This window comes from Onychostoma macrolepis, chromosome 11 (assembly GCF_012432095.1).
Source record: "Onychostoma macrolepis isolate SWU-2019 chromosome 11, ASM1243209v1, whole genome shotgun sequence".
NCBI lineage: Eukaryota > Metazoa > Chordata > Actinopteri > Cypriniformes > Cyprinidae > Onychostoma > Onychostoma macrolepis.
In genome coordinates this window covers 8,468,956-8,491,088 of record NC_081165.1, presented here as the reverse complement: position 1 = coordinate 8,491,088, position 22,133 = coordinate 8,468,956, and the positions used below count along the sequence as shown (strand labels likewise).

Sequence of the window (22,133 nt, the reverse complement as noted above, 5' to 3'; positions counted from 1 at the left end):
AAGCATTAATATGTGATTTATAAGTACTAATAAAGAGTAACATAATGAATGATCGGATAGATTGAACGGATAATGAACAGATAGATTGTAACCGCGAGAGTGATTGATGCTTTTGTGTAGGTTTTGACACTAAGCTAATTTTTGTTGCATGTAAACTAAAGATTTAGTCATGGCCAAAAATATCGGCACCCTTGGTAAATATGATCAAAGAAGGCTGTGAAAATTAATCTGCATTGTTAGTCCTTTTGATCTTTTATTTAAAAAAATCACAAAAATCTAACCTTTCATTGGATAATAAGAATTAAAATGGGGGGAAATATCATTATGAATGTTTTTCTCGAATACACGTTGGACACAATTACTGGCACCCCTAGAAATTCTTAAATATCTCTGAAGTATATTCCATTCATATTCACAATTTTGAGCACTCCAGGGTGATTATGAACATGAAATTATCCAGCCATGGCTTCCTGTTTCACAGAAATATGAATAGGAGGGAAAACAAAGCCCAAATTCCCTTAATCATCGATCACAATGAGAAAAACCAAAGAATATATTTCTGATGTGCAGCAAAAGATAATTGAGCTCCACAAATTAGTGAAGTGGCTTTAAGAAAAGAGCTAGAGCAGTGAAAATTCCCATTTCCAGCATCAGGGCAATAATTAAGAATTTCCAATCAACATAAAATGTTACGAAACTGCCTGGAAGAGGACGTGTGTCTATATCGTCCTAATGCACGGTGAGAAGGAGAGTTTGAGTGGCAAACAGCACCTACATCACCACATGTTGTTTGGGAGGGTTTCAAGAAAAATTCTCCTGGTTCCTCTTATGGTTCTACATAGCACCATTTGACAAAGGTGCTGTATAGCACCTTTAAATATATCACTTAAAGTGATTTCCCTATTATTAGGAGCCATTCATATTCATTATGAACCACTTTCAGTGCTATTTAGCATGATTGTTTCATTTTACTGTGTGTATATATATGTATGTATGTATGTATATATATACATGTATGTATATGTGTGTGTGTGTGTGTGTGTGTTGATTTAATTTTTTCAGTGATTTTCGAAAATGATCACTCAAAAGAATAAGCAGGCTACTTCAGAAGACTTACTGTATTTAAAGCATTTTCAATGACTCATATAGCTTATATTTATTACATTTCATAAGATGACCTCAGATAAATATTACGATTATGTAATACCAATACATGGGTGTATACAGTTAGATACAACATTGCTTGCTGTAAAGGAGTTACATAATTGTGTGTAAACATTTATAGGTTCTGATCAGTTAGCTAGTTTTTGAAACACTGCAAAAAAATGCACAATTTCAACTGTTTTTATGACGTTAATAAAATATTGTGCTTGACATTTTCATTCATTTACAGTTTTATTTATTTATTTTTATTTTATTTATTTAAAAAAATATATAGAATCAACTAAACTGCCCAAGTTTCTCTTGTGGCCCCTTAGGAAAATTAATTGCCCACCCCTGGTCTACATTCAAGGCTTTCTAATGAAATAAGGTGGTTGAGGTTTCATTTGAAAAAAAAAAAAAAAGTGTGAGTCACGTGCAGAGTGTCATAATACTACATTTAAATAAATTAAATGTATGGTTTAATAATAATTTAATTAGATTAAGTTAATTATTTATGTAATGTTCTAATTTTATATGATTATTTATGTAAATTCTGCGTGACTGTGACGTGTTTTAATGCGTGCGTGCTGAACGTTCGAGCCGCGTTGGTTCAAACACTGGAGCGGAGGGAGTTGCCATGGTAACGGGGCGTCAACACAACCATAGACATAATATGAACACAACGACCGACAAGCAGGAAGCTCCGTTTCTCGCTGCAGTTTTTACTGTTTTCGGTAAGTTTAGTCCCTAAAATCTCACAAATATTAAATATAACTATTCCTGACTCCTCTCTTGCTTTTATTTGAGTCGCTTCTGGTGAAATTAGTTCATAGAAATGGTTTAGTGTCTTCTTACCAGTCCGTTAGCATCTTAGCCGTTTTCAGAGGAAGTAAGTTAGGCTAACTCCATAGACTGAGCTCTTTTTGAAAGTTTGGGATTTTAATCACATCTTTATGTGCATCTGAGAGGTTTTGACAGTTCTGTAAAAGTTTAGCTGGTAATTTTTCAGTGGGTGATTGGAAATAGGCTCATTTATTTAACCTAAACATAGCCTACACTGTACCGTTAATCGGTGACGTCACTTACATCAGCGGGACAATTAACTGAATCTAGTTCAAACGTATTTTGATCTCTCATGGTAAACAAATATTGATGATAAACTGTTCTGTGACTTCAGAAGAAGAAAAACAGCAACATGGGAGGCTCCAAGATTTCACAATTTCTGAAGGGAGCCGCAGACAGAGAAGTAAGGAACACAAGTGAACAGGTGAAGCTTCTAAACATTTTTAAGAGGGCTTTGACATCCACAAGTAAGAAGTATGAGCAATATTAAATAAGTAAACCTAGAAGCAAATTGTTATGTTAAAAAAATATTTTCTGTATATTCTTCTTTCTCTTTTCTACATTTCACCTGCTCTAGCTTGGTTCCTTGTAATAAACCTGGCTGGCATTGTATACTAAATATTGTTGGCTCTGTGACAAATTGCTTGTTATGTTCCTACATTCTTCCATGTTGATGGCCTGCACACCAGACTTAGAGCGGACCTCCTGTCGGACAACATCTCCCAGGCACAATGAACCATATGGCTAATGCTCACAAAGGTTGAATTTATTAAAAAATGCAGATTTAAAAAAAAAAAAACAGTAATACTGTGAAATATTATTACAAATTAAAATAGCTGTTTTCTGTGTGAATATATTGTAAAATGTCATTTATTCTGTGATCAAAGCTGAATTTTCAGCATCATTACTCCAGTCTTCAGTGTCACATGATCTTCAGAAATCATACTAATATACTGATTTGCTGCTCAAGAAACATTTCTGATTATTATCAATGTTGAAAACAGTTGTGCTGCACAATATTTTTTTGTGTGTGTTTTTTTTTTCAGGATTCTTTGATGAATAGAAATTTCAAAAGAACAGCATTAGTTGTAACAGAAAACTTTACACTCATTTTTGATCAATTTAATGCATCGTTGCTGAACAAAATAAGAATTTTCTTTAAAAAAAATCCTAATAAAAAAAAATAAACAAACAAACTTTACACTGTTAAAACATTCACACAAAAATCCTCCGCACAGCTTTTTTTTTTTTTTTACATACATATTTGGGTCATTCTACAGAAACATCCACTTTTGGTATGGCAAGATGTCTTAAAATGTATTTCTTTTTTTAACGTTTAAACTTAGACCACATTATTAGATTACCTTTTGACTTTATGAATACCCATAAATGACAGCTAAATTATTTTTATATTTTTTGTACCATTTATTTAAAGACCACAATCTAACATTTTTTTTACCTTCTTTGTCAATTTTAGAGGTTTTTATTAAATATTATTTCTCGATTTTTATTTTATTTTTTCCAGCACATGTAGTCAGAGTTACAGAACAACAATGATAATGTTACAAATAAGGAGATTATGTTTTATTTTATTTTAATCAGGTTTGTTAAAAGTGTGATTGAATGATGCGCAACCATGTATTTTCTATAACAATGAAAATATTTGAAAAAAAAAAAACAGTTATAAACAAATAATGATGCAATCCTTTAAATCTTAACTCTTGAGTGAAGCAGAATTCAGTGGATGTAAAATTAATTATTATCATGCCACATGTAACACATTTTATGTCATGTGACAGAAAAGAAAAAAAAAAACAGTGACATACATTAGACCAAAGATCCTTATTCTTCAGCTATAACTAATAGATGAGACTAAATTGTTACATTCGGCAATTAGTGAAAGCAGTTAGTAAAGAACATAAATGTAAACTGATCTTCACTGGTGTAACCCAATAGGAAGGTAACACCAGTGACAGATTTCATGAAAAATGCATTTTACAAAATGTCTGCTGCAAGGTATCAAACCACATGTTGTCAGTCATGGTATACTCACTAAATTAAGTAGTTTAATCCATTTGTATTCTAGTTTTTTACAATTCCTAACAATAAAGTAGGTCATACCAGTGACTTCAACTAAAAGCTTCATATGAAATCATGAGATAAATGAGAACATTTCTGATAACTGATAAGAGACAGTGGACTTATCATAGGCCTTTCTTCATAGATCTTCAGGAAATAGGAAGGAGGAAGTCAAGTGATGTCATCAGTGTAATTTTTATTTCAAAATAAATGGTTTTTGTTAAACGGTAACACCAGTGACACAACTCCAAATTACATTTGAACATATTCACACAGAAAACATCTCATAACCTTGTACTTCAGTTATATGTGATGAAATAAATAATCTTTTGTCTGAAATAATAGCAGCTATTCTAATCTTTCTCCTTTTGGTTTCCTGTTTATATCTCGGGATGTCCATCCCAAGGTTACTAGAGATTACACCAGTTCCAGTTTGGATCCAGCCTGGCGTGTGAAGACTTCAGAAGACGCCAGCACTCAAAGACTTCAGATGATGGCAACTAGATGAACATACAAAGCTGCCAAATAATCCTTATATTGTAATCATGGCCCTAAAAGGTAAGTTTGCAGATTTTCAACCAGCTTTGTATTGTTACAGTGTTGGTAATAAATGTAAATGAACAAGGTTTACCTGTTCTCTGAATTACTTGTATCGAGATTTCACCATTTGTGACCTGTGCTGGCAAAATGAGTCAAAATGAACAAATTTTGAAAAATGAGTCACTTTTTATGGTCATTTAAGACATAACAGAATTACAGTATTTAAGTATTCACGCATAATCTGTGTATATTTATCGGGATCGCACGCCGTCTGAAGTGCCGTTATACGCTCGCTTCAGATGACAGTCAGCACGAGAAGCGAGCGGAGAAAAGTTACTCTCAGAAAACATGCAAATAAAGATATATTTAGATGTTTAAATACTATTTGGAGCATTGGGATCGCTAGAAGAGGGCTTAATGAACTCATTTTTGTGAAAACCTCAAATTCGACCAAAATCAACATCTTTCACTTCTTTTGCCTGTAACTCGAAATTAGCTTGTGTGAATTTCAGACTCATTTTGCCAGCACAGATGATGCAAAAGGTTTAGGGGGTGATTGTATGCCTCATTTCTTTGTCCTGTGTACTATAACTTTTGAACAGGAACTAATACTCCTTTGACTTGTTTGAGAAGATTTAGATGGAGTGTTTAGCTGTGTTTCTGCCTTCTATTTTATTCGTTGTTTTATATACTACTACTATTAAATGATTAATCAGTTTGGAAATCTTTTTACCACATTTACTAATCACTTTGGGACTGAGTATGTATTTATGATGCAAATGTAAACTACTGTAAATGAACCTAAAATGCTGTTACATGCCTTTCTCATAAGGTTGGCAATGTTATTTATTATAACAATAATATTATTTAGCGAACTTATTAATGAGATAATTTAAAAAGGCAATATAGTGACTTCATTAAATGATCCACTATGAAAATACAGTTTTATCAATGTACTTTTAGGGAGGAACTTGTCAACAAATCTACCGCACAGCGCATCAATGAAAGCAGTTTGACAATTACAGACGGTGTGTTGGATCAGGGTTAGATCTGAATTCTGCAGGTGGGTAGATCTCCAGGAACAGGATTGGGCGGTCCTATTATATTGGTTATGTATGATGGATTTTGAACTGTACTGTTTTTATTGCAGGTTTTCTGGATTCCCAGTTGAAGACATCAGTACATCAGATGTTGACCTGGACAGCTGTATCTACAGTACACCACACTGACCTCTCTGCTTTTGCATAGATGACTTACTACTACCATGTTCTATAGTATTATTGGTATTATGTTCTAAGGTATTATTATAGTAAAACTGAGCACCAGTGGAATTTGTAGTTGTAAAGAATAGACACATGCGAATTACAGGTAGTACATTTAAACATTTTTTATTTTTATTTTTTAGGAGTTCCAAATGTTTTTTTTACTCTTTCTCTCTAACAAACACAACACAAGTTACATCATTTAAAATTCTGAGGTGCACAAATCATATTCTACAAATAACAAATTAAGAAACTCATGTGAATGTGGGGCAAAACACATTCACACACCCAAATAAAAAATGTGAAGTCATGAACAAATTTTGCACATTTGCATATATATAGTCATAGTCAGAATTATTGACACCCTTGGTAAATATGAACAAAGAAGCCTGTGAAAATAAATCTGCATCGTAAGTCCTTTTTGATAAAAGATCAAAAAGGGGTAGGGGGAAGCTCATGAGGAGTTTTTTTTTTTCTCTAATACACATTGGCCACAGTTAATGGCACCCTTTTATTCAGTACTTTTTGAAATCTCCTTTTGCCACAGTAACAGCTCTGAGTCTCTCCTATAATGCTTGGTGAGTTTGAAGCTCACCTGACAAGAGATCTTTGGAGAGTCATTGGCCACTCAAACTATCCTCCTCACCTTGCATATAGACAATATAGACACACATCCTCTTCCAGGCAGATCTGTGACATTTTAAACAGTACAGATTTATTTTTACAGGCTTCTTTGATCATATTTACTAAGGGTGCCAATAATTCTGACCACGACTGTAAGAATGAGAACTTACGTGAGATCTCACATGACATATCAGAATGTGAGATCCCACTTGCACGCTTGATTAGAATTTGAAATTCGATCAAACTGAATAGAATAGAATTGAACTGAATAGAATAGGTAAGTGATAGCATTAATTGGTCGGGTTTTGATGAAAAAGACATTTTTTGAAAGTGGCTAAAGACTCAAAGCTAAAGCTGCTTGAATTGAGATAGGGAGGTCATTCCAACATGAACTTATCTACAAATACCATAGTTAAATTCTGGAAAAATTAAATACATCCCCGTATTTGTGATTTGTAGAATAGGATTTATGCACCTGCAGTGACGATTTTGAGATGGTTTTGTTGGTTTGTGAGAGAGAAAGAAACAAAATATAATTTTGCAACTCCTAAAACATTTTCTTGATGACTTTACTGAAATATTCTCTACAAATACACATTCCATGCTCATAGGTGCTCAGTTTTGCTACAATAATTCTAGACACAATAGATGCACTTTATGCAAATATAAAAAAGGGACATAAACAACTGAATATTCAGGGAAAATAAAATAATTCTTGATAATCTTTAAAATGAGAGAATCACTGATACTGACTTAGGCTACTTTCTTCAACTGCAGAAAAAAACGAAACTATTAAAATTTGCTAAGTGCCCTTGAAAGGTATCATTACGCCGTTTGGAACCGTAAGGCCAGTTTATGAATTGGAAGTAAAGATAATTTGCAACACAACTTAATATAGACTTTCAAACTGGTCATCACCAGTAGGCTACTATGCAATCTCCTGACATTGAACAGTTATAAAATGATTTAGGACAACACTGTACGAAGACCATACTTTCGTCGTAGCAAGGTAATTGCGACTTAGTGGCAACGACGTAAATAAGTTAACCATAATACGTAACTGCAATGTAATTTGACGACCAAACTATTACGTTGTGACAACCGGAAAAGTGAAATTCCTGGAAACGTTGCTACAACGAAACTTTGTGACGTTGTCAGTTAGTAATAAGGACGGTCTGACAACGTTGAGGATCACTACGTGGCACATTTTCAGTAGATTCTTATGCCTTCGTTTCTCTTTCTCTTTTTTTTTTTTAATAGAATAGCCTTGTAACACTTAACTCTTATTTAAAAGTTAAAATGAAAACGACTAACCTGTTCTTTTGTTGTTTCTTAGTTCCTATGAAGTGTTCCATTTCTTTCTTCTTTCAAACAAAATAAATAAATTATATATAATATAATAATGTGTATTGTTTTCAAAAATAGATCGTTGTAGCAACGCATCCGGGAATTTCACTTTTCCGGTTGCCACAACGTAACTAGTAACTAGTTACGTTGTCACAACGAAAGCTTGGTCGTCAAATTACGTTGCAGTTATGTAACAATCACATATTATGGTTAGCTGGGATACTCTCAATATATTATAACTTTAATTTCTACGATTTAAATGATCGAAACATTTCGATTTTATTCTCGTAACATTATTCTCGTAACATTTCGACTTTATTCTCGTAATATTTCGACTTTATTCTCGTAGTATTTCGACTTTATTCTCGAAACATTTCGACTTTATTCTCGTAATATTTCGACTTTATTCTTGTAATATTTCTCGAAATAAAGTCGAAATACTACGAAAATAAAGTCGAAATATTACGAGAATAAAGTCAAAATATTATGAGAATAAAGTCGAAATGTTTCGAGAATGAAGTCGAAATACTACGAAAATAAAGTCGAAATATTACGAGAATAAAGTCTAAATATTATTGTAATCGGAAAGATGATTGACTCACATGCCGCTTAACAAACACATTGCGATATAGCCTACATATTGTTTGTACTTCGCTATAAAACTGACAGATTTTCAACATCTGGATCTTCTGAAGGCAATGAAATGACCGAATGCATGTGGTCTTATTTTCTTTTCTGTATATTTAATGATATTGTAACGGTGGCTGGGAGCGTCATTATAAATATATTGTCCTGTTACCTAAATTATTTCTTAGATGTTACTTGTTTATTTTAAAAATACAAATCTTTGTGAATCACTATAATTTGCTGCGTATTCTCATAATTTGATCATGTACTCCATGTGGCTAGATTTTATGTATTTGCTAATTTTATTGTAAAATCTCAATCCTGTTACTTTCAGTCCTGTTACTTATATACTCATATATCCTATACTTGTATATAGTAACTGAGTAAAAGTAACAGGAGTGTTCTAAAAGTAGTCAGATTTATTAATGTAATTATTAGGCTACATCCATATTAATCTAGATAAATTTGAAAATGCATCTTTTTCTCAACGTTTTGGCCTTCTATTCAAACTGAGACAATGCTTTTGCCTAGAGAAAACCTATAGTTGTTCCTGCATTGTTGTTTTAGATTACATTCCTGCAAGTATGACAGAAAATGTATGATTTCTGTCCTGTGACAATTATGTATTAGACTCATATATAGAATGGTTTTTAAGTGTGAGCTGCGCTATAAGAAAACAATATCCACAGAAAAAACTGAAAAGATATTAAGTTTATTATTTTTTATATTAATTTAAATTTAATATTTATTATTTTTTTAGTTATTTATATCTTATCTTATAACCTGTCCTCTACCCCTAAACATAACCCTAACAAAAACCTCTGCAGGCCAATAGATTTAAATAGAAACATGATTTTGCCTTTTTTTAGCAGCGAGGTCAGCTCACTAATTGATGTTCAACACTCTTCACTCTATTGGTGCAGGCATTAATACCTCACATGTGTAGTCAAACCTGTATACTAATATAATGGGGATATTCCTTCCTGTTACCAGTTTCATTCCTGTTCATTCCTAAATAGTTTTTTCTTTAAAAAATAAAGTTAAACCACTATTTTTTTAATTAAGTTTGGTCCATAATTTATTCTACTGTTTAATAAATTGCATCATAGAAAATTAATAAGATTGAGGTTTGAATCGCCTTTAAAATGAAAAAATGGGTTTGTGTAGTTTAGAAAAATACACCTTATGTAGATAAATAGTGACTTTTTATGATAAAAATTATGTTTTTTGACCTTGAAACCAACAATTTATTTAAAATAAACACCTGCCTGAGGGGGAAATGTAGGAATTTGTAGACATATTTTTAAAACATGCTTTTAAAAAGACAGAGTTTTGGTAACAGGACTGAGAAAAATGCATCAATCTTCCACTTAATAATTGTGTAAAAAATTAAATAAAGTTACCAGAGATGGACCGATACAGATTTTGAATAGTTAAATATGTGTATTACTAGATTCAGTGTTTAAAAAAGATAGTAAATTAAAATTTTTTAAGAGTTTTGGAAGCAAATGGCACCCATTCGGTGGAATGACCCAAATAGCATATCGTTAAAAATACTGCTATTTTCACTTGGTGTAAATAGAATCCATTGCTATTTGCACTTAGTGGAAATAGCATCCATCGCTGCCTATTTTTAAATCTATATTTTATGTTTAAATTTGATTTTAATATTTATTTTCCTTATTGACTTTTTTTTGTCTTGCATGGTGTTTTTACATGTTTTTTGACACTTGTATTTCATAATGTTAAGATATTATGTTTTAAGTATGAACATTAATATTTGTACATTTATAAAAACATTAACATTAGAGGTTTGTCAGTATGTATATTTATCACATACCACAGTTAGAGTATTTATAGCATGGGTGTTATGAATATCACATCATCTTTCTATCTTTTTCGCCAGCTTATTCACATTCTTTTCTTTTTAAGAAAATGCCAACACACACACACACACACACACACACACACACACACACACACATATATATATATATATATATATATATATATATATATATATATATATATATTTTTTTTTTTTTTTTTTATCAGTTAATTTAGTTTTAAACTAAATAACGAAAGGCTTTTGAACACTTACCTGAGTTTGCTCCAATTATCATGACAGCGAAAAATACCAGTAGGATTGAGGCAATAAAGTAAGTTTTTTTCCAGAAATACATATTGAGATTGTTTCTGTGAGAGAGTAGTTTTTAAATATTTATAAAATATATATTTCAACACTTGCTCTCTCCAACAAAATCTGTATGAAAATAGTCAGCCGAATGAACCTGCCATCAGTGTTTCTTGTGTATGTGTTTCCCTGCAAATAATAAATGTTATCAGCTGCGGGCACTTTTGCGTTTAAAAAAGAAAACGTAAGTTCACGCCTTGAGTAAACCACACTGATTGGGAGTGCATGTGATTTTGTAATGCCTGAACAGTTATATGACCTTCACCTGTTACACCCTTTCCATGACAGGTTGCAATAAATCCAAGAAGAAGAAAAAAAGTTATTCTTTTCATTTGTGTATCTTCTGAAAATTTGTATTTGTTCTCATTTGTACTTGTTCACCTTTATAGGTATTTAATGAAAAGATGAACTGCTGAGATTTTAGGCGAGATTATGTGTACATACAATAAAACATCAGTTTTAAATTTAGTGGCTATTGCAGTTCATACATTGCAATTCGATTTAAAACAATACCTATTAATACCTAGTTTATTACTCCAAACAAATCTAAAGATTACCTGAAAGATCCAAACTCAATTGTTTCCCAAAACTAAATAGGCCGGAGATGAAGTGGATTTTGAGTTGATGCCTGATTTATATTCATAAGTTTTGTTGAAGCCTAATTTGGACAATGAAAATGACTGTTTCACACTATCATATTACACTGTTCAGAAACTAATCAGTTTAGCATTTGAACTCGGTCCAGAAGCTAGTTCGCACGACAATGCAGAAAATAAACAAAGATGTTGCAAATAGGTTGCTAGGCTGTGCATAGATAAGGCTTGCGTCACTCCTTAAGTGTAGGTATATGAGATATTTCCACTCATTTTATTGTCTGCCAAAAAAAGAAAAGAAAACCATCAAATCAGTTGGATAACATAACATAACAACACACCTCTTGCCAACAAACATCATGTCCATCAGACAAACAATGCAGCATAGGTTTTGGGCAGAAATGTAATACTTGATGTTTCTTTTGTTCTAGTGACATTCTATAAAAAGTGACTTTGTGGAAGTCAATATTATATGGCAACCACAGGAAAAACTATGACGTATAATATGATATTGACCAAAGTGTCATGATGTCCACACCTCTTTGCTATCTCAAAATGATTTTGAGTCATAGAGAATGTCCTTAGTCGTATGTATTACATAAAACCAAATTACACTTCCATGGAAATGTCAAGCATACCATGAAGAAAAAACAAAACTGCATTAGAGTGCTATAAATGTCATTCATCCACCCCACACAAGGTGTGCTCAAAAGTGCATTAAAGCATTTCATTTTCATTTCAGTTCATTTTGTCATTAAGCACTTTTAAGAAAGACATGATGTCTGAACTGGTCTGCTGGTCTTAGGTGGAGTAAGATGTTCTGGTTTAGATTAGGGAACATATATTCACTATGAACTAAAAGTTAAACTATTAATTTGATGCTTGTTGATAGCAAGGTAGTAGTTATGGTAGATATGTTTAGTTATTGGGTAAGGTTAAAGGGTTTAGAATATGATCATATAGAATAAAGCATTAATATGTGATTTATAAGTACTAATAAAGAGTAACATAATGAATGATCGGATAGATTGAACGGATAATGAACAGATAGATTGTAACCGCGAGAGTGATTGATGCTTTTGTGTAGGTTTTGACACTAAGCTAATTTTTGTTGCATGTAAACTAAAGATTTAGTCATGGCCAAAAATATCGGCACCCTTGGTAAATATGATCAAAGAAGGCTGTGAAAATTAATCTGCATTGTTAGTCCTTTTGATCTTTTATTTAAAAAAATCACAAAAATCTAACCTTTCATTGGATAATAAGAATTTAAAATGGGGGGAAATATCATTATGAATGTTTTTCTCGAATACACGTTGGACACAATTACTGGCACCCCTAGAAATTCTTAAATATCTCTGAAGTATATTCCCATTCATATTCACAATTTTGAGCACTCCAGGGTGATTATGAACATGAAATTATCCAGCCATGGCTTCCTGTTTCACAGAAATATGAATAGGAGGGAAAACAAAGCCCAAATTCCCTTAATCATCAATCACAATGAGAAAAACCAAAGAATATATTTCTGATGTGCAGCAAAAGATAATTGAGCTCCACAAATTAGTGAAGTGGCTTTAAGAAAAGAGCTAGAGCAGTGAAAATTCCCATTTCCACCATCAGGGCAATAATTAAGAATTTCCAATCAACATAAAATGTTACGAAACTGCCTGGAAGAGGACGTGTGTCTATATCGTCCTAATGCACGGTGAGAAGGAGAGTTTGAGTGGCAAACAGCACCTACATCACCACATGTTGTTTGGGAGGGTTTCAAGAAAAATTCTCCTGGTTCCTCTTATGGTTCTACATAGCACCATTTGACAAAGGTGCTGTATAGCACCTTTAAATATATCACTTAAAGTGATTTCCCTATTATTAGGAGCCATTCATATTCATTATGAACCACTTTCAGTGCTATTTAGCATGATTGTTTCATTTTTACTGTGTGTATATATATGTATGTATGTATGTATATATATACATGTATGTATATGTGTGTGTGTGTGTGTGTGTGTGTTGATTTAATTTTTTTCAGTGATTTTCGAAAATGATCACTCAAAAGAATAAGCAGGCTACTTCAGAAGACTTACTGTATTTAAAGCATTTTCAATGACTCATATAGCTTATATTTATTACATTTCATAAGATGACCTCAGATAAATATTACGATTATGTAATACCAATACATGGGTGTATACAGTTAGATACAACATTGCTTGCTGTAAAGGAGTTACATAATTGTGTGTAAACATTTATAGGTTCTGATCAGTTAGCTAGTTTTTGAAACACTGCAAAAAAAATGCACAATTTCAACTGTTTTTGCGAACGTTAATAAAATATTGTGCTTGACATTTTCATTCATTTACAGTTTTATTTATTTATTTTTATTTATTTATTTAAAAATATATAGAATCAACTAAACTGCCCAAGTTTCTCTTGTGGCCCCTTAGGAAAATTAATTGCCCACCCCTGGTCTACATTCAAGGCTTTCTAATGAAATAAGGTGGTTGAGGTTTCATTTGAAAAAAAAAAAAAAAGTGTGAGTCACGTGCAGAGTGTCATAATACTACATTTAAATAAATTAAATGTATGGTTTAATAATAATTTAATTAGATTAAGTTAATTATTTATGTAATGTTCTAATTTTATATGATTATTTATGTAAATTCTGCGTGACTGTGACGTGTTTTAATGCGTGCGTGCTGAACGTTCGAGCCGCTTTGGTTCAAACACTGGAGCGGAGGGAGTTGCCATGGTAACGGGCGTCAACACAACCATAGACATAATATGAACACAACGACCGACAAGCAGGAAGCTCCGTTTCTCGCTGCAGTTTTACTGTTTTCGGTAAGTTTAGTCCCTAAAATCTCACAAATATTAAATATAACTATTCCTGACTCCTCTCTTGCTTTTATTTGAGTCGCTTCTGGTGAAATTAGTTCATAGAAATGGTTTAGTGTCTTCTTACCAGTCCGTTAGCATCTTAGCCGTTTTCAGAGGAAGTAAGTTAGGCTAACTCCATAGACTGAGCTCTTTTTGAAAGTTTGGGATTTTAATCACATCTTTATGTGCATCTGAGAGGTTTTGACAGTTCTGTAAAAGTTTAGCTGGTAATTTTTCAGTGGGTGATTGGAAATAGGCTCATTTATTTAACCTAAACATAGCCTACACTGTACCGTTAATCGGTGACGTCACTTACATCAGCGGGACAATTAACTGAATCTAGTTCAAACGTATTTTGATCTCTCATGGTAAACAAATATTGATGATAAACTGTTCTGTGACTTCAGAAGAAGAAAAAAACAGCAACATGGGAGGCTCCAAGATTTCACAATTTCTGAAGGGAGCCGCAGACAGAGAAGTAAGGAACACAAGTGAACAGGTGAAGCTTCTAAACATTTTTAAGAGGGCTTTGACATCCACAAGTAAGAAGTATGAGCAATATTAAATAAGTAAACCTAGAAGCAAATTGTTATGTTAAAAAAATATTTTCTGTATATTCTTCTTTCTCTTTTCTACATTTCACCTGCTCTAGCTTGGTTCCTTGTAATAAACCTGGCTGGCATTGTATACTAAATATTGTTGGCTCTGTGACAAATTGCTTGTTATGTTCCTACATTCTTCCATGTTGATGGCCTGCACACCAGACTTAGAGCGGACCTCCTGTCGGACAACATCTCCCAGGCACAATGAACCATATGGCTAATGCTCACAAAGGTTGAATTTATTAAAAAATGCAGATTTAAAAAAAAAAAAACAGTAATACTGTGAAATATTATTACAAATTAAAATAGCTGTTTTCTGTGTGAATATATTGTAAAATGTCATTTATTCCTGTGATCAAAGCTGAATTTTCAGCATCATTACTCCAGTCTTCAGTGTCACATGATCTTCAGAAATCATACTAATATACTGATTTGCTGCTCAAGAAACATTTCTGATTATTATCAATGTTGAAAACAGTTGTGCTGCACAATATTTTTTTGTGTGTGTTTTTTTTTTCAGGATTCTTTGATGAATAGAAATTTCAAAAGAACAGCATTAGTTGTAACAGAAAACTTTACACTCATTTTTGATCAATTTAATGCATCGTTGCTGAACAAAATAAGAATTTTCTTTAAAAAAAATCCTAATAAAAAAAAATAAACAAACAAACTTTACACTGTTAAAACATTCACACAAAAATCCTCCGCACAGCTTTTTTTTTTTTTACATACATATTTGGGTCATTCTACAGAAACATCCACTTTTGGTATGGCAAGATGTCTTAAAATGTATTTCTTTTTTTAACGTTTAAACTTAGACCACATTATTAGATTACCTTTTGACTTTATGAATACCCATAAATGACAGCTAAATTATTTTTATATTTTTTGTACCATTTATTTAAAGACCACAATCTAACATTTTTTTTACCTTCTTTGTCAATTTTAGAGGTTTTTATTAAATATTATTTCTCGATTTTTATTTTATTTTTTCCAGCACATGTAGTCAGAGTTACAGAACAACAATGATAATGTTACAAATAAGGAGATTATGTTTTATTTATTTTAATCAGGTTTGTTAAAAGTGTGATTGAATGATGCGCAACCATGTATTTTCTATAACAATGAAAATATTTGAAAAAAAAAAAACAGTTATAAACAAATAATGATGCAATCCTTTAAATCTTAACTCTTGAGTGAAGCAGAATTCAGTGGATGTAAAATTAATTATTATCATGCCACATGTAACACATTTTATGTCATGTGACAGAAAAGAAAAAAAAAAACAGTGACATACATTAGACCAAAGATCCTTATTCTTCAGCTATAACTAATAGATGAGACTAAATTGTTACATTCGGCAATTAGTGAAAGCAGTTAGTAAAAGAACATAAATGTAAACTGATCTTCACTGGTGTAACCCAATAGGAAGGTAACACCAGTGACAGATTTCATGAAAAATGCATTTTACAAAATGTCTGCTGCAAGGTATCAAACCACATGTTGTCAGTCATGGTATACTCACTAAATTAAGTAGTTTAATCCATTTGTATTCTAGTTTTTTTACAATTCCCTAACAATAAAGTAGGTCATACCAGTGACTTCAACTAAAAGCTTCATATGAAATCATGAGATAAATGAGAACATTTCTGATAACTGATAAGAGACAGTGGACTTATCATAGGCCTTTCTTCATAGATCTTCAGGAAATAGGAAGGAGGAAGTCAAGTGATGTCATCAGTGTAATTTTTATTTCAAAATAAATGGTTTTGTTAAACGGTAACACCAGTGACACAACTCCAAATTACATTTGAACATATTCACACAGAAAACATCTCATAACCTTGTACTTCAGTTATATGTGATGAAATAAATAATCTTTTGTCTGAAATAATAGCAGCTATTCTAATCTTTCTCCTTTTGGTTTCCTGTTTATATCTCGGGATGTCCATCCCAAGGTTACTAGAGATTACACCAGTTCCAGTTTGGATCCAGCCTGGCGTGTGAAGACTTCAGAAGACGCCAGCACTCAAAGACTTCAGATGATGGCAACTAGATGAACATACAAAGCTGCCAAATAATCCTTATATTGTAATCATGGCCCTAAAAGGTAAGTTTGCAGATTTTCAACCAGCTTTGTATTGTTACAGTGTTGGTAATAAATGTAAATGAACAAGGTTTACCTGTTCTCTGAATTACTTGTATCGAGATTTCACCATTTGTGACCTGTGCTGGCAAAATGAGTCAAAATGAACAAATTTTGAAAAATGAGTCACTTTTATGGTCATTTAAGACATAACAGAATTACAGTATTTAAGTATTCACGCATAATCTGTGTATATTTATCGGGATCGCACGCCGCCTGAAGTGCCGTTATACGCCGCTTCAGATGACAGTCAGCACGAGAAGCGGCGGAGAAAAGTTACTCTCAGAAAACATGCAAATAAAGATATATTTAGATGTTTAAATACTATTTGGAGCATTGGGATCGCTAGAAGAGGGCTTAATGAACTCATTTTGTGAAAACCTCAAATTCGACCAAAATCAACATCTTTCACTTCTTTTGCCTGTAACTCGAAATTAGCTTGTGTGAATTTTAGACTCATTTTGCCAGCACAGATGATGCAAAAGGTTTAGGGGGTGATTGTATGCCTCATTTCTTTGTCCTGTGTACTATAACTTTTGAACAGGAACTAATACTCCTTTGACTTGTTTGAGAAGATTTAGATGGAGTGTTTAGCTGTGTTTCTGCCTTCTATTTTATTCGTTGTTTTATATACTACTACTATTAAATGATTAATCAGTTTGGAAATCTTTTTACCACATTTACTAATCACTTTGGGACTGAGTATGTATTTATGATGCAAATGTAAACTACTGTAAATGAACCTAAAATGCTGTTACATGCCTTTCTCATAAGGTTGGCAATGTTATTTATTATAACAATAATATTATTTAGTGAACTTATTAATGAGATAATTTAAAAAGGCAATATAGTGACTTCATTAAATGATCCACTATGAAAATACAGTTTTATCAATGTACTTTTAGGGAGGAACTTGTCAACAAATCTACCGCACAGCGCATCAATGAAAGCAGTTTGACAATTACAGACGGGTGTGTTGGATCAGGGTTAGATCTGAATTCTGCAGGTGGGTAGATCTCCAGGAACAGGATTGGGCGGTCCTATTATATTGGTTATGTATGATGGATTTTGAACTGTACTGTTTTTATTGCAGGTTTTCTGGATTCCCAGTTGAAGACATCAGTACATCAGATGTTGACCTGGACAGCTGTATCTACAGTACACCACACTGACCTCTCTGCTTTTGCATAGATGACTTACTACTACCATGTTCTATAGTATTATTGGTATTATGTTCTAAGGTATTATTATAGTAAAACTGAGCACCAGTGGAATTTGTAGTTGTAAAGAATAGACACATGCGAATTACAGGTAGTACATTTAAACATTTTTTATTTTTTATTTTTTTTAGGAGTTCCAAATGTTTTTTTTACTCTTTCTCTCTAACAAACACAACACAAGTTACATCATTTAAAATTCTGAGGTGCACAAATCATATTCTACAAATAACAAATTAAGAAACTCATGTGAATGTGGGGCAAAACACATTCACACACCCAAATAAAAAATGTGAAGTCATGAACAAATTTTGCACATTTGCATATATATAGTCATAGTCAGAATTATTGACACCCTTGGTAAATATGAACAAAGAAGCCTGTGAAAATAAATCTGCATCGTAAGTCCTTTTTGATAAAAGATCAAAAAGGGGTAGGGGGAAGCTCATGAGGAGTTTTTTTTTTTCTCTAATACACATTGGCCACAGTTAATGGCACCCTTTTATTCAGTACTTTTTGAAATCTCCTTTTGCCACAGTAACAGCTCTGAGTCTCTCCTATAATGCTTGGTGAGTTTGAAGCTCACCTGACAAGAGATCTTTGGAGAGTCATTGGCCACTCAAACTATCCTCCTCACCTTGCATATAGACAATATAGACACACATCCTCTTCCAGGCAGATCTGTGACATTTTAAACAGTACAGATTTATTTTTACAGGCTTCTTTGATCATATTTACTAAGGGTGCCAATAATTCTGACCACGACTGTAAGAATGAGAACTTACGTGAGATCTCACATGACATATCAGAATGTGAGATCCCACTTGCACGCTTGATTAGAATTTGAAATTCGATCAAACTGAATAGAATAGAATTGAACTGAATAGAATAGGTAAGTGATAGCATTAATTGGTCGGGTTTTGATGAAAAAGACATTTTTTGAAAGTGGCTAAAGACTCAAAGCTAAAGCTGCTTGAATTGAGATAGGGAGGTCATTCCAACATGAACTTATCTACAAATACCATAGTTAAATTCTGGAAAAATTAAATACATCCCGTATTTGTGATTTGTAGAATAGGATTTATGCACCTGCAGTGACGATTTTGAGATGGTTTTGTTGGTTTGTGAGAGAGAAAGAAACAAAATATAATTTTGCAACTCCTAAAACATTTTCTTGATGACTTTACTGAAATATTCTCTACAAATACACATTCCATGCTCATAGGTGCTCAGTTTTGCTACAATAATTCTAGACACAATAGATGCACTTTATGCAAATATAAAAAAGGGACATAAACAACTGAATATTCAGGGAAAATAAAATAATTCTTGATAATCTTTAAAATGAGAGAATCACTGATACTGACTTAGGCTACTTTCTTCAACTGCAGAAAAAAACGAAACTATTAAAATTTGCTAAGTGCCCTTGAAAGGTATCATTACGCCGTTTGGAACCGTAAGGCCAGTTTATGAATTGGAAGTAAAGATAATTTGCAACACAACTTAATATAGACTTTCAAACTGGTCATCACCAGTAGGCTACTATGCAATCTCCTGACATTGAACAGTTATAAAATGATTTAGGACAACACTGTACGAAGACCATACTTTCGTCGTAGCAAGGTAATTGCGACTTAGTGGCAACGACGTAAATAAGTTAACCATAATACGTAACTGCAATGTAATTTGACGACCAAACTATTACGTTGTGACAACCGGAAAAGTGAAATTCCTGGAAACGTTGCTACAACGAAACTTTGTGACGTTGTCAGTTAGTAATAAGGACGGTCTGACAACGTTGAGGATCACTACGTGGCACATTTTCAGTAGATTCTTATGCCTTCGTTTCTCTTTCTCTTTTTTTTTTTTTTTTTTAATAGAATAGCCTTGTAACACTTAACTCTTATTTAAAAGTTAAAATGAAAACGACTAACCTGTTCTTTTGTTGTTTCTTAGTTCCTATGAAGTGTTCCATTTCTTTCTTCTTTCAAACAAAATAAATAAATTATATATAATATAATAATGTGTATTGTTTTCAAAAATAGATCGTTGTAGCAACGTATCCGGGAATTTCACTTTTCCGGTTGCCACAACGTAACTAGTAACTAGTTACGTTGTCACAACGAAAGCTTGGTCGTCAAATTACGTTGCAGTTATGTAACAATCACATATTATGGTTAGCTGGGATACTCTCAATATATTATAACTTTAATTTCTACGATTTAAATGATCGAAACATTTCGATTTTATTCTCGTAACATTATTCTCGTAACATTTCGACTTTATTCTCGTAATATTTCGACTTTATTCTCGTAGTATTTCGACTTTATTCTCGAAACATTTCGACTTTATTCTCGTAATATTTCGACTTTATTCTTGTAATATTTCTCGAAATAAAGTCGAAATACTACGAAAATAAAGTCGAAATATTACGAGAATAAAGTCAAAATATTATGAGAATAAAGTCGAAATGTTTCGAGAATGAAGTCGAAATACTACGAAAATAAAGTTGAAATATTACGAGAATAAAGTCTAAATATTATTGTAATCGGAAAGATGATTGACTCACATGCCGCTTAACAAACACATTGCGATATAGCCTACATATTGTTTGTACTTCGCTATAAAACTGACAGATTTTGAAAACTGAGATTTGGAATATCTCCCTGTGCTCCAAATCCGGGCCATTTGCATGCGCAAAAGGCTAGAATAGCCTATCTCAAAATATTATAACTATAATCTTTATTCTCAAAACATTTCGACTTTATTCTCGTAATATTTCGACTTTATTCTCGTAGTGTTTCGACTTTATTCTCGAAACATTTCGACTTTATTCTCGTAGTTTCGACTTTATTCTCGAAATATTACGACTTTAATCTCGTAATCTTAGATTTATTTTTATTTTTTTTAACGAGGCACTAAAACGCCATCGTAGTTATTGTCATTGGATGCAGCAGGAAAATTCCAGCCAATTCTTCTTGGAGAAAACAAGGATTAAAATGTGAGGAATGTGGTTAACAGGTGACTTGCCTCTTGCTGTAATCATCGCTAAACATTTTTTAAAAGGAAATATTGAGCAAGAAGCTAAAACAAAGACATAATGCATGAACATAAATTTCACACTGGCAATGTTTAATGTCACAAACATAAAGCTTTAATTCAGAAGCAGTAAGACTACTGGTCCTGGAGGCTACATTTTGGATGTCTTATTTGAAATGCACATTCGAATTTGAGGGGCCTGTTGTTCAAAAAATTTAATCTGGATTAGAATGATCTGGATTTGTAATCCCATGTTTTGCTATCCAGGATATTATTCTTTTTTTTTTTCAATGCTTTTGCATTCCCTCAAAAATGTTTTACATTGCATGATTGTGCCAATGGAGTTTACAAACAGAGATTAAAAATAAATAAATAAATAAATCTTTTGCTGTTGTAGGATATGTCAGTTTACATGTCCACACATTCATCTTGCCATTTGCCAATTGTAATAATCCAGTGAGATTTTTATTTGCACAAGGAGTCTGACAACAGCCAGTGCTCAGAGATTTGATCTCATCATCATTCAGTCCGTCTGGAATGACATGAAGAAACAGAACAAACTGAGACAAGACTTAAATCCAGAAGAACTGTGGCAACGTCTCAAGATGCTTCAAGAAACCTACCTGCAAAACTACCTGAAAAACTCCAGAGCAGACAAACAAGATGATCATACAGGTGTGGCACATTGACCAACTGTCTGTTTATTTAGACAATTTAGTGAGGTTTAAGAGAACACAGATTAATCAATCTGTTCAATGCTGTTTGTCAGCTCTGAAAATACTTGTATACTTGTGCATTATGAAAGTGGTCATGCAGTACTTGCTCAGTAAATGTGGTACACAGAGATGTCATCTCATTTTATATATATATATATATATATATATATACAGTGCCTTGCGAAAGTATTCATACCCCTTCTTTTTTTTTCACGTTTTTTGTTGCTGCCTTATGTTAAACAGCTTTAAATTACCCCCCCCCCCCCCCCCCACACACA

The 22,133-nt window shown here is 32.7% G+C and overlaps 2 long non-coding RNA genes across 4 annotated transcripts; both read left to right on the top strand.

The window, feature by feature from the left end:
- Window positions 1–1,382: 1,382 nt before the first annotated feature.
- LOC131549536 (uncharacterized) lies at window positions 1,383–20,451 on the top strand. Of its 2 annotated transcripts, XR_009273415.1 has the most exons (6): window positions 1,388–1,877; window positions 14,543–14,634; window positions 14,900–14,969; window positions 16,696–16,847; window positions 17,789–17,889; window positions 17,977–20,450. It is a non-coding gene; the product is annotated as an uncharacterized LOC131549536 (long non-coding RNA). The 2 variants fall into 2 exon arrangements; XR_009273414.1 differs by having other exon boundaries at window positions 1,383–1,877; window positions 14,543–14,969; window positions 17,977–20,451.
- Window positions 2,331–5,966, top strand: LOC131549537 (uncharacterized). 2 transcript variants are annotated; one of them, XR_009273417.1, is made up of 5 exons: window positions 2,331–2,410; window positions 2,676–2,745; window positions 4,472–4,623; window positions 5,569–5,668; window positions 5,756–5,966. It is a non-coding gene; the product is annotated as an uncharacterized LOC131549537 (long non-coding RNA). The 2 variants fall into 2 exon arrangements; XR_009273416.1 differs by having other exon boundaries at window positions 2,334–2,745.
- Window positions 20,452–22,133: the final 1,682 nt, after the last annotated feature.